This window comes from Mus musculus, chromosome 5 (genome assembly GCF_000001635.26).
Source record: "Mus musculus strain C57BL/6J chromosome 5, GRCm38.p6 C57BL/6J".
NCBI lineage: Eukaryota > Metazoa > Chordata > Mammalia > Rodentia > Muridae > Mus > Mus musculus.
Window position 1 is genome coordinate 11,652,288 of NC_000071.6, and position 11,745 is coordinate 11,664,032.

Sequence of the window (11,745 nt, forward strand, 5' to 3'; positions counted from 1 at the left end):
CCCCTTTTCTTCCTCTATTTCACTATACAGAATACTAGTACACTGAATTTTGATATTTATTGTTAATTAAATTTGTTTTATCATATATCATAAATATACTTAAATATGTATGATTAGTTATTTTGAGTTTATAAATGTAGAAAAATATCTGAATTACATTTGCAAGAGTAAGTGACAATCACTTGAGTCGTTGTGTAAAGATCAGCATCTAATCAATGACTTAAATTATTTTGGATATTTTCCCTAACACAATATGCTTGAGTTCTTATCTTTCTAAAATATGTATTAGCACATCAACTTGCTTGTACAAAGTACAAATATGGAGAAGTCATGAAGCCTGAGAAGAATTTTACTTTTCTCACTTTTGCTGTGAGTCTTGAAATTGTATTGTTTCAACAGTTGTCACCCAGCTGGGCTTTCAAGATATAAATAAAAATGACAACTTTGAATGGACTCCATATGGAAACCTGCTATAGAGTGCAATGTTAATTAAAGAAGCTTCATTGGTCTCTCTGAAACACATACACAATTCCATTTCTTTATCAAGAAAGAAAAACTGCAGCAGCTAGACAGTTTAAGTGCTTAGCATATCTGGAACCTGGGTATTGCCTCCTATGATCTTGTATTAAAATCCTTGACAAAAAAAATCTCTTAAACAATGGGTTAATTTTAAGTTACAGTTCAGGATTAAACTCCACCACGGTGAAAAAAATTACAGTAGAAGAACCTGCCAGGAGTAGAGTATGAGGAAAGCTCAGACTCAACAAACTTTCCTCTTTTTCAGTCCAAGATGCAAGCAAGAGGTACAGGATCCAAGCAAGAGGTACAGTATCCAAGCAAGATGTATGCTACAATGTTAGGGTAGGTCAGCCTTTTCAATTAACCTAACGAAGATAATCACCCATAGGTGTGTACAGAGGCTAACCTAATCAAAATTACTCCCTGTAGCTGCCTGGAGGTTTCTCCTCAGGGTGATTGTAGCTTCTGCTAGGTGAATAAGTGCTGATATCCACAGACACCTTTATAGGTAGTACAGAAGTAAGAAGGTAAAATGTTTGTTATATAGATACATTCCAGCTGTGGGCACTGGACAAAACTGCTGATTAATTATAGGCACCAGCTTTCTTAGTTATATACCGTGGGTGATAAAATTATAAATTTAAGAGCTTATGGTAATGAATGGTAATTGTGTGAAGATAAGAAGAAAACACACATAAAGCAGTTAGTAATTGTTAGTGATCTTGGATTCAGATTCCATCTTAGAGAACCTGATCCAGGGTTGAACTTGAGTTAACTAACAGTCTCCAGGTTACTCCCCTGGCAATCCACTTCCAACCACCATTCAGGAGGAAAGCAGAAGTGTATGGTTTGACTCCCAGCAGCAGCCAATTACGCTAAAGGCACCTAAAAATTTTGTAATGGCCCCCACAATTGAATATGTGCCAGACTAGAACCTCCCTCACTTGCCTAACATGTTCTATAAAACCTTGTCCCACTGAGAACTAGGGACTTCTTCCTCCTGCTCTGCTGCATCAGAGTAGGTGGTGTGACCCAAGCTTGAGCTTGGAATAAAGAGATCCTAGTATGATTGCTTCAGAGTTGACTCTTTGCTGGTCTTCTGGAGATCTCCAACAAGGCACAACAATGCATCATATTAGGAAAGCTTTCAGGATGTTATTAACTTATATTTTTTGTTCTGAATTAAACCCTCTGGCAAGCAAGAATGTGTTACAGTTACATACACAGAACTTCAAAGGTCTCTGGACCTTATTAGAAAGAGATCAAGTTTGCCTCTCTAGTAGACTTCTCATTTTGAAATTACCATGAAATCTGATGATTATTCCATGGAAACTCTTTGTTTTTCTCATTTATATCTTCAGTCCATGAGCTAAAGATCCATCTATGTCAGCTCTGTAAGGGGAAAACATAGGAAAGAAACAATCAATAGATGAAGGAAATGACAATAAATAGGAAACATTATTTATTATTAACAATAATCATATTAAATTTTGTTATACATATATTCTTTGGTGGTATACATTTTAGTAATATGTAAAAAATCAAAGCATTCAATCAAAATTCACAAAATTTACTTTGGGAAATGTAATTTGGTAACACAATTTATTCATATTGTGCATTAACAAACACTGAAAAACAGCAAAAAGCATAAGATATGCTACAGTGAATAATAAACACATCTGTAAAAGGAGAAGCTGTGGAAAGCATTTATTCAAAAGGCAAAGGTAGTTACTCGTGTTCTTTAACCAAGTATTTCAACTGCTAAATCCCAGGTTTCACTTGGTAGTAGCTAGCTGAAGGCTTTCCTCATAGATTACATTTGGTAAACTCATGAAGATTTCTAATACCAGCCATCAGAGTGAAGCAGAAACCTACAGACTCTATGCTACTACAAAGTCTGCAAAATAACTACCACAATATCAAAATGCTCAAATCATATGTTTGTTTTGATCTTGCTTTTGTTTTTTTTTTTTTTTTTAATTTATTTGTTTTCCTTATTCCCTTTACATCCTACTCACTGCTACCCCCTCCTGGTCACCCCTCCCCTTTTCCTCTGAGTGGGTGTGGCTCCCCTGGGTATCCTCTAATCCAGACACTTCTGCAAGGCTAGGCATCTCCTCTTACAGTGACACAAGACAAGGCAGCACAGCTAGAAGGACATGTCTCAAGTACAGCCAATGGCTTTTAGGACAGTCCCTGTTCTAGTTGTTCCAGGCCCAGATGAAGACTACCCTGCACATCTGCTACATATGAGTGGGGAGGTCTAGCAGGCCCAGCCCATGTATGTTCTTTGATTGGTGGTAAAGACTCCTAAAAGCCTGAAGAGTCCAGGTTAGTTAACTCTGTTGGTCTTTCTGTGGAGTTTCTATCCCATTTCTGGCCCCAATCCTTCCTATTCTTCTATAAGAGTCGCCAAACTCTAATATCGAAACTTTACAAAGAACTCAAGTTTGTTTAAACTAAAAAAAATGATAGAAGATATACTTTCTCCAAGAAAGTCTTGTATGTACGTCTAAGCAGCCTGTGATGGGCTATAGTCTAGTTATATAAAATATGAACCTAAATGAATCTTTGAGGGTCTGTGGACAATAGCAAGACCTTTGTTGTGAGTTATTTCTATCTTTGTTCTCATTTTGTTTCTTTAAATATTGGCTTGGTTTGGGTGCACTTAGGGAGAGAAAGAGAATATTTCTGCAATGGTTAGTTTTAACTGTCAGCTTGAAAGAGTATAAAAACACCTCGAAAGAGATTCTCAATGAGGAATTTCTTCAATAAGCTTGGTCTGTGGACATGACTGTTAGGAATCTTAATTGTTTAATGGTGGTCAGAGCACTTACCTTGAATATAGGGAGCACTCTTGGACTGAATAAACTGGGATTGATTGAGAAGTAAAGTCAGTTAAATATTTGAAGAATGCATCCATCTATTTTCTCTGCTCTAAGGTTGTGGAGCAATACCTTAACGTCCTTGCTATTTTGCCTTTCTTACTGACATGTACTATAATCTAGAATTATCAGCTAAAGAAACTTTTTCTCTCATGTATATTGCTTTCTTTGGTAAGAATGTTTTGTCACAACATGAAAAAAAAGAAGACAACTTTTATGAATTAAAATCAGCTATCCTCTTCCAAGAAGAATTCAGCTTATTTTCTAATGATATTTTAAATTAAGATACATATTTCAAAAATCAAATTGCTAATGGCTGGTTAAATGAATATATATTCTGCATTTTCTTTTCCTTAATCTTACTGTCTTTATGTTTAATTCCAATAAAATTAAATGAATATTGATTTTGCTACTGTATAATTGTAACATTATATAATTATATAAAAAGTTTCTAACCAGTACCGTCAGAGTTCCTTGGAACTATACCACCAATCAAAGAAAACACATGGTGGATCTTGTGGCTCTAGCTATATTCATAGCAGAGGATGGCCTAGTCAGTCATCAATGGAAGGAGAAGCCCTTGGTCCTGTGAAGGCTCTATGCCCCAGGATAGGGGAATGCCAGGGCCAGGAATGGGAGTGGTGGGTTGGGGAGCAGGGGGAAAGGGGAGAAGATAGGGGATTTTCAGAGGGGAAACTAGAAAAGGGGATAACATTTGAAATATAAATAAAGAAGATATCTTATTAAAGAAAAACCTAAAAAAATGTTAAATAAATATAACCTTTTCTTAGTTGCTACTTTTCTTTTTATAACCAAAATTTCTATGATCTTTTTCCTCTTTTTTACCTTATTTTTATTTTACACTGCTAACTCATTCCTAATTGAATTAAGTGTCTATGTCACATAGAAAAAGAATATCATAGAAAAAATGAGATATTTTATTAAGCTCTTCGTGGGATTCCTACGCATGGCACTGACCTAGGTTTACAGACTCCTATATTCACTCTAGTGAAGTAGTATAACTCAAAACAACAAATTCAATAAGCATAACTTCATCACAAAGAACTTTTCAGGGACATACTGTGTGTGTAATATGTACATATATGAATAAGGAACAATCTTTATCTTCAAGGAACACACAACATTTAATGTTCTCTTATAAACCACTGTATGTTATCACATTTGCGCATGACTTAAGGAATGTGTGTCATATATCTTCCATCCACATGAGAATCTACACTGTAAGCTGATCTCTCACAATTCTCTGACCAAAGTTGCAGTTGCATATTTTGGATCAAGTGTATCCATACTCCGTTGAAACATCGTTTCCATAAAAATACAAAACTGTGTCTGATGTGCTTATTTCATAATTGCTCGTCTTATCTCTACATCTTATGAAATTTGAGAGTAAAGGATAAGAACAACTCTCGTAGGAGTCATGGGCATCACAATCGCTTACATCAATTTCTATTTCAGGAATGTGAGCTGCAGGAATACTGTCTGGTACCAAATTTTCACGGAAATATGAGAAAGTTTGTAGATTCTGATGAACAAAATTAAAACTCAAATGTGTAAAGTTATTTCAATGACAGAAATAGTATATTCAAGATGCAATGAAAGTCCAAGGGATATTTCTCAATCTAACTGATAAGAAATCTGGGCATTATCCAGGGTAATCAGTATAAAACTCACTATTTTAAAGAAGTATTTAATTAAAGAATGCATTGATATCTACAAGAATCAAGGTGTGGGAATTCTCAAAACCAAGCTTCGTGTATTCTGCTCCACAACTTACAAAATAGTATGCACAATAATCTTCCTAAATCTTTCATTTTTATCTTACATTCAATGTATTTTCTTTGCAGGTATGGCAATGTAGTTTTCATCTAACATTTTAATATTTAAGCTATATTGTTCTCCATTTCAAGTAATTATTACAAGCTACCTTTGTGTATATTAAAGTCTTAGGAAATACCCAACCCACCACAAGCATGACATCTTACAAACAGCCTTCGGGGTTTCTCTGGCAGCCTGTGAGACATGGCACACCTGGCAACAGTGAGTTGTACCCTGATTTTTGGCAACATAGCTTCAAAAGCCAAGAACATGAGTATTAGGGGGAACTCTGTCTAAAAGAATGTCAATTACTGTGAGTGAGATCTCTAAGTTTGTTTCCACATTCATACCATGTGAATTTTTCTTATTTTGTTCCTGTTATGATCAGATACTTACACACAGGAAGACTCCTGCAAGGAGGTCCTCTATTCATGTGAAAACTCACATCTCAAGGATAGGTCTTTCATTCTAAGGCAGTTTTTTTGTTTGTTTGTTTGTTATGTTTTGTTTTGTTTTGTTTTGTTATTTTCAAAAAAGTTCTGTGCCCTCCCCTTCAGTCCTGAGCAGGCTAATCAGACCTTAATTGTTTGCCACAGTCCATCTTCCACCAAACTGGGTGGAGTCTTCTGACCTAGATAAAAATCTCCTGCCTTGCCCACCTGCAGAAGCAGACTGCCTCCTGAGCTGCTGAGCTTGTTCTGCCACAGAATCCAGCTGAAACCAAGCAACACAACCCAGCCAAAACAAAGGATGGGTCTTTGGGTTTCCCCTATATAAACGCACAGCTGAAAATTAAACTTTGAGCCTTGTTCAGAGAACCTTTGTCTTGGCTTCCTTCTTCTCTTGCCTGCCCATCCTATTTCATTCCCAACCTCCCTTTCAGGTATACCCAGTTCTTCGTGGTCCCTGAACGGCTAAAAATTCTCTTGAAATTTTAAGGCATTTTAATAATGCCAAGCTTAATCTTTATTTCTAGTCATTTAGTCATTATGTTAACGATAAATCTGTCTTCCAAGAAGGAATAGTATACAGTTTCCTATGGATGTAGCATCATGGAAAGTTACAATAGCAACATCATCATATCAACTTCTAGCACGTGGGACCATGGGGCATGCGCTCTTGCACATATATTATTTGGGCAATGCTCTCTGAATGATAAGAAATATTAATTAAGCAATCTACAGCAAACCAGTAGCCAACATCAAAGTAAATGGAGAGAAGCTGGAAGCAATCCCACTAAAATCAGTGACTAGACAAGGCTGCCCACTTTCTCCCTACCTTTTCAACATAGTACTTGAAGTATTAGCCAGAGCAATTCGACAACAAAAGGAGATCAAGGGGATACAAATTGGAAAAGAGGAAGTCAAAATATCACTTTTTGCAGATGATATGATAGTATATATAAGTGACCCTAAAAATTCTACCAGAGAACTCCTAAACCTGATAAACAGCTTCGGTGAAGTAGCTGGATATAAAATAAACTCAAACAAGTCAATGGCCTTTCTCTATACAAAGAATAAACAGGCTGAGAAAGAAATTAGGGAAACAACACCCTTCTCAATAGTCACAAATAATATAAAATATCTTGGCGTGACTCTAACTAAGGAAGTGAAAGATCTGTATGATAAAAACTTCAAATCTCTGAAGAAAGAAATTAAGGAAGATCTCAGAAGATGGAAAGATCTCCCATGCTCATGGATTGGCAGGATCAACATTGTAAAAATGGCTATCTTGCCAAAAGCAATCTACAGATTCAATGCAATCCCCATCAAAATTCCAACTCAATTCTTCAACGAATTGGAAGGAGCAATTTGCAAATTTGTCTGGAATAACAAAAAACCTAGGATAGCAAAAAGTCTTCTCAAGGATAAAAGAACTTCTGGCGGAATCACCATGCCAGACCTAAAGCTTTACTACAGAGCAATTGTGATAAAAACTGCTTGGTACTGGTATAGAGACAGACAAGTAGACCAATGGAATAGAATTGAAGACCCAGAAATGAACCCACACACCTATGGTCACTTGATCTTCGAATAGGAAGCTAAAAACATCCAGTGGAAGAAAGACAGCATTTTCAACAATTGGTGCTGGCACAACTGTTTGTTATCGTGTAGAAGAATGTGAATCTATCCATACTTATCTCCTTGTACTAAGGTCAAATCTAAGTGGATCAAGGAACTTCACATAAAACCAGAGACACTGAAACTTATAGAGGAGAAAGTGGGGAAAAGCCTTGAAGATATGGGCACAGGGGAAAAATTCCTGAACAGAACAGCAATGGCTTGTGCTGTAAGATCGAGAATTGACAAATGGGACCTAATGAAACTCCAAAGTTTCTGCAAGGCAAAAGACACCGTCAATAAGACAAAAAGACCACCAACAGATTGGGAAAGGATCTTTACCTATCCTAAATCAGATAGGGGACTAATATCCAACATATATAAAGAACTCAAGAAGGTGGATTTCAGAAAATCAAATAACCCCATTAAAAAATGGGGCTCAGAACTGAACAAAGAATTCTCACCTGAGGAATACCGAATGGCAGAGAAACACCTGAAAAAATGTTCAACATCCTTAATCATCAGGGAAATGCAAATCAAAACAACCCTGAGATTCCACCTCACACCAGTCAGAATGTCTAAGATCAAAAATTCAGGTGACAGCAGATGCTGGCGTGGATGTGGAGAAAGAGGAACACTCCTCCATTGTTGGTGGGAGTGCAGGCTTGTACAACCACTCTGGAAATCAGTCTGGCGGTTCCTCAGAAAATTGGACATAGTACTACCGGAGGATCCAGCAATACCTCTCCTGGGCATATATCCAGAAGATGCCCCAACTGGTAAGAAGGACACATGCTCCACTATGTTCATAGCAGCCTTATTTATAATAGCCAGAAGCTGGAAAGAACCTAGATGCCCCTCAACAGAGGAATGGATACAGAAAATGTGGTACATCTACACAATGGAGTATTACTCAGCTATTAAAAAGAATGAATTTATGAAATTCCTAGCCAAATGGATGGACCTGGAGGGCATCATCCTGAGTGAGGTAACACATTCACAAAGAAACTCACACAATATGTACTCACTGATAAGTGGATATTAGCCCCAAACCTAGGATACCCAAGATATAAGATATAATTTGCTAAACATATGAAACTCAAGAAGAATGAAGACTGAAGTGTGGACACTATGCCCCTCCTTAGATTTGGGAACAAAACACCCATGGAAGGAGTTACAGAGACAAAGTTTGGAGCTGAGATGAAAGGATGGACAATGTAGAGACTGCCATATCCAGGGATCCACCCCATAATCAGCATCCAAACGCTGACACCATTGCATACACTAGCAAGATTTTATTGAAAGGACCCAGATGTAGCTGTCTCTTGTGAGACTATGCCGGGGCCTAGCAAACACAGAAGTGGATGCTCACAGTCAGCTAATGGATGGATCATAGGGCTCCCAATGGAAGAGCCAAAAAAAGTAGCCAAGGAGCTAAAGGGATCTGCAACCCTATAGGTAGAACAACATTATGAACTAACCAATACCCCGGAGCTCTTGACTCTAGCTGCATATATATCAAAAGATGGCCTAGTCGGCCATCACTGGAAAGAGAGGCCCAATGGACTTGCAAACTTTATATGCCCCAATACAGGGGAACACCAGGGCCAAAAAGGGGGAGTGGGTGGGCAGGGGAGTGGGGGTGGGTGGATATGGGGGACTTTTGCTATAGCATTGGAAATGTAAATGAGCTAAATACCTAATAAAAAATGGAAAAAAAAGAAAAGTTGAGGAAATTAAATAACTTTTAGATGTATTAAAATCCATATAATATCAAAAAAAAGAAATATTAATTTTTATTAATCATTTTGTTCACTTACGTTTCAAACGATGTACCCCTTACCAGTTACCCCTTCACAAACCCCCCATCCTATCCCTCTTCTCCCCCATCCCCTTTGCCTCTACGAGGGAGTTCCTCCACCCATTCACCCACTCCTGCTTCACTGCTCTAGCATTACCCTATGCTGGGGTATCAAGCCTCCACAGGACCAAGGTCCTCCCTTCCCATTTATTTCAGATAAGGCTTTCGTCTGCTACATATGTATCATGAGGGAGTCATGACTCCCTCCTCTATACTCTTTGGTTGGTGGTCTAATACCTGGAAGCTCTGGGTGGTCCAGTTAGCTAATATTGTTCTTCCTATGAGATTACAATCCCCTTCAGCTCCTAAAGTCTTTCTCCTACCTCTTCCTTGGGGGTCCCTGGGCTCCTTCTGATGGTTGGCTGTATCTGCATCTGAATTGGTCAGGTACTTGTAAAACCTCTCAGGGAACAGCCAATACCAGGCTCCTATCAGTAAGCAGTTATTGTCGTCAGCAATAAGTGATATTAACTGAAGTTTAATAGCCAAAACTGTTTAGTAACTTACACAGCTAAAAAAAATAAATGTATGGGAGATATAGAAATACATTATACTGATTGTATATATTCAATGTGTAAGTGAATTTGCATGTAAATCTCAGAGAATAGGTTTGTACTTACATACTTTAGGGTAAAAATTAATCTTAAAGTAAAGTCATCCCTAAGACTGTACTACACATGAATGAGAGGTGAACTTAGTACTCATTTCAAAGAGCATGCATTTCCTTAAGTAATTTTCTTGAGATAAAGAATGTGGGAATTATAAGAGAAACCACAGGCAAAGAATGATGCTACTTTAAGAAATACAAAATTTTTTTAGAAGTTCTTCCTACCATACAGCATATTAATCTATAATGCTTTGATCTTTACTTGATAACATGCACTCATGGCATTATTGAAATTCAGTGTAAACTTTGGTTGTGTCTAGTTTATCCAGCTATCTCATCTTTTATCAATCACTTAGTGGGGGAAGAAGGAAAAGCTTCCTTCAAATGGTACTTTTACTTGCCATTGTCTTTTGGATTCTCATCACAGTTTTTTTTTTTTTTTTTTTTTTTTTTTTTTTTTTTTTTTTGTTGACAAAGAAGTTGGGACCACATCCATTCACTAGAATGTCATATCAAAAGAATATTTCTGCATGAAACACTAAAGATTAGAACAGGCAATATATATTCCAAGGATACTGATGCAATTCTATAGAAACAGCCTTCCAGAAGCAGAGGCAGGATAGCAAGTTCAAGGTGGTTTTGTTTTGCTGAGTTTCAACCTAGTCTGGGACTCTGTAGCAAAACTTTGTATCAACATGACAAAATAAGTAAAATAAGTATATAATTCCTTATGAAACATGGATGAGTCTAATGAACATTGTCTTAGAAGAACTAAGTCAGACAAGGGAATAAACTGGAGGTGTGATTTAGAGATAATTAACCGCATTAAATTAGAAAAAAGAATAGAACGCACAAGGGACTGAGGTGTTTGTGGTACAGATTGGAGGCTTTAGTCGAAAGCAAAAAAAAAAGCCACATTTATTTATTAGTTAAGTCTAAACATCTTTAAGTGGATTTATAATCAAACAACGTAGAATTTAGTAGGCATTTGTGAAGAGTACATGCAGATCAGAAGAGTAAACTCTTTAGCCCATTCTGATGTGACCAGAAATTGGATATTTGCACCTGTTTGGCACCACACAGCTCACTGAAATCATTAATCAGGTCAAACACTCACACACTCATTTCATGACCCGCTCCAATTTTCACCTAATAGTTGATTTTAATCAGGCAACCAAAGAAAGTATGCCTTGCCAAGGCACCATCATGCAACGGAAATCAACTCAGTAAATCATTTAAACTTTTAAATCCCTCAAGTTGTGCTCAGAGGCTGCTAGAATTTAAAGACAATATTTTCCCTTCAAAACGTAAATATATGTAGTGAAACCATGAGTTTGGTAATGCTCTTAAATGGATGTTTTGGTGCCTGTCTTGGGAAAATTCCATCCTTAGATTCTTCTAGCACAAAAGTTTATAGTTTATTACAAGACTAGACTCTTAGTAAGCTCACTGGTCATTTCTTCTAGCTGGGACATGAAATCTGAAAAATCAAGGCCAGAAGAACCACATTGTACTGGTCTTTGTTCCATTGAGATACACAAAGTGGTAGCTGCATTAAGGCATTGAATATCAACTTAAGTTGATATCACCAAAACAGTTCCATAAAGTCCTGATTTTAAATTGATTAATATTATTGTGAGGTAGAATTCGGGGCACACTATATGGTATGGATTTTGTATGCAGGAACAGACTGATAATAGAACAGGTATTATTGCCTCTATTCTATGCACAGTACTGCCTATGATAATTCTCTGCACTCCTTTTATTGTTCCATCACTGTGAGCAGTAATGTGGGTAACGGTGTCCAACATAATTTCTTCTGCTTAATATTAAAGAATTGTCTTTTTGTGAGTAAATGTGCCATGGTAACTAACTTTACAACTGCCACCCCAGGATGAAAAGCAAAGTAATACTACTCATTTTACCATGAGGTATTATTGAAGTTTTGTTATTGCAATTTCTAACAATAATTATTTA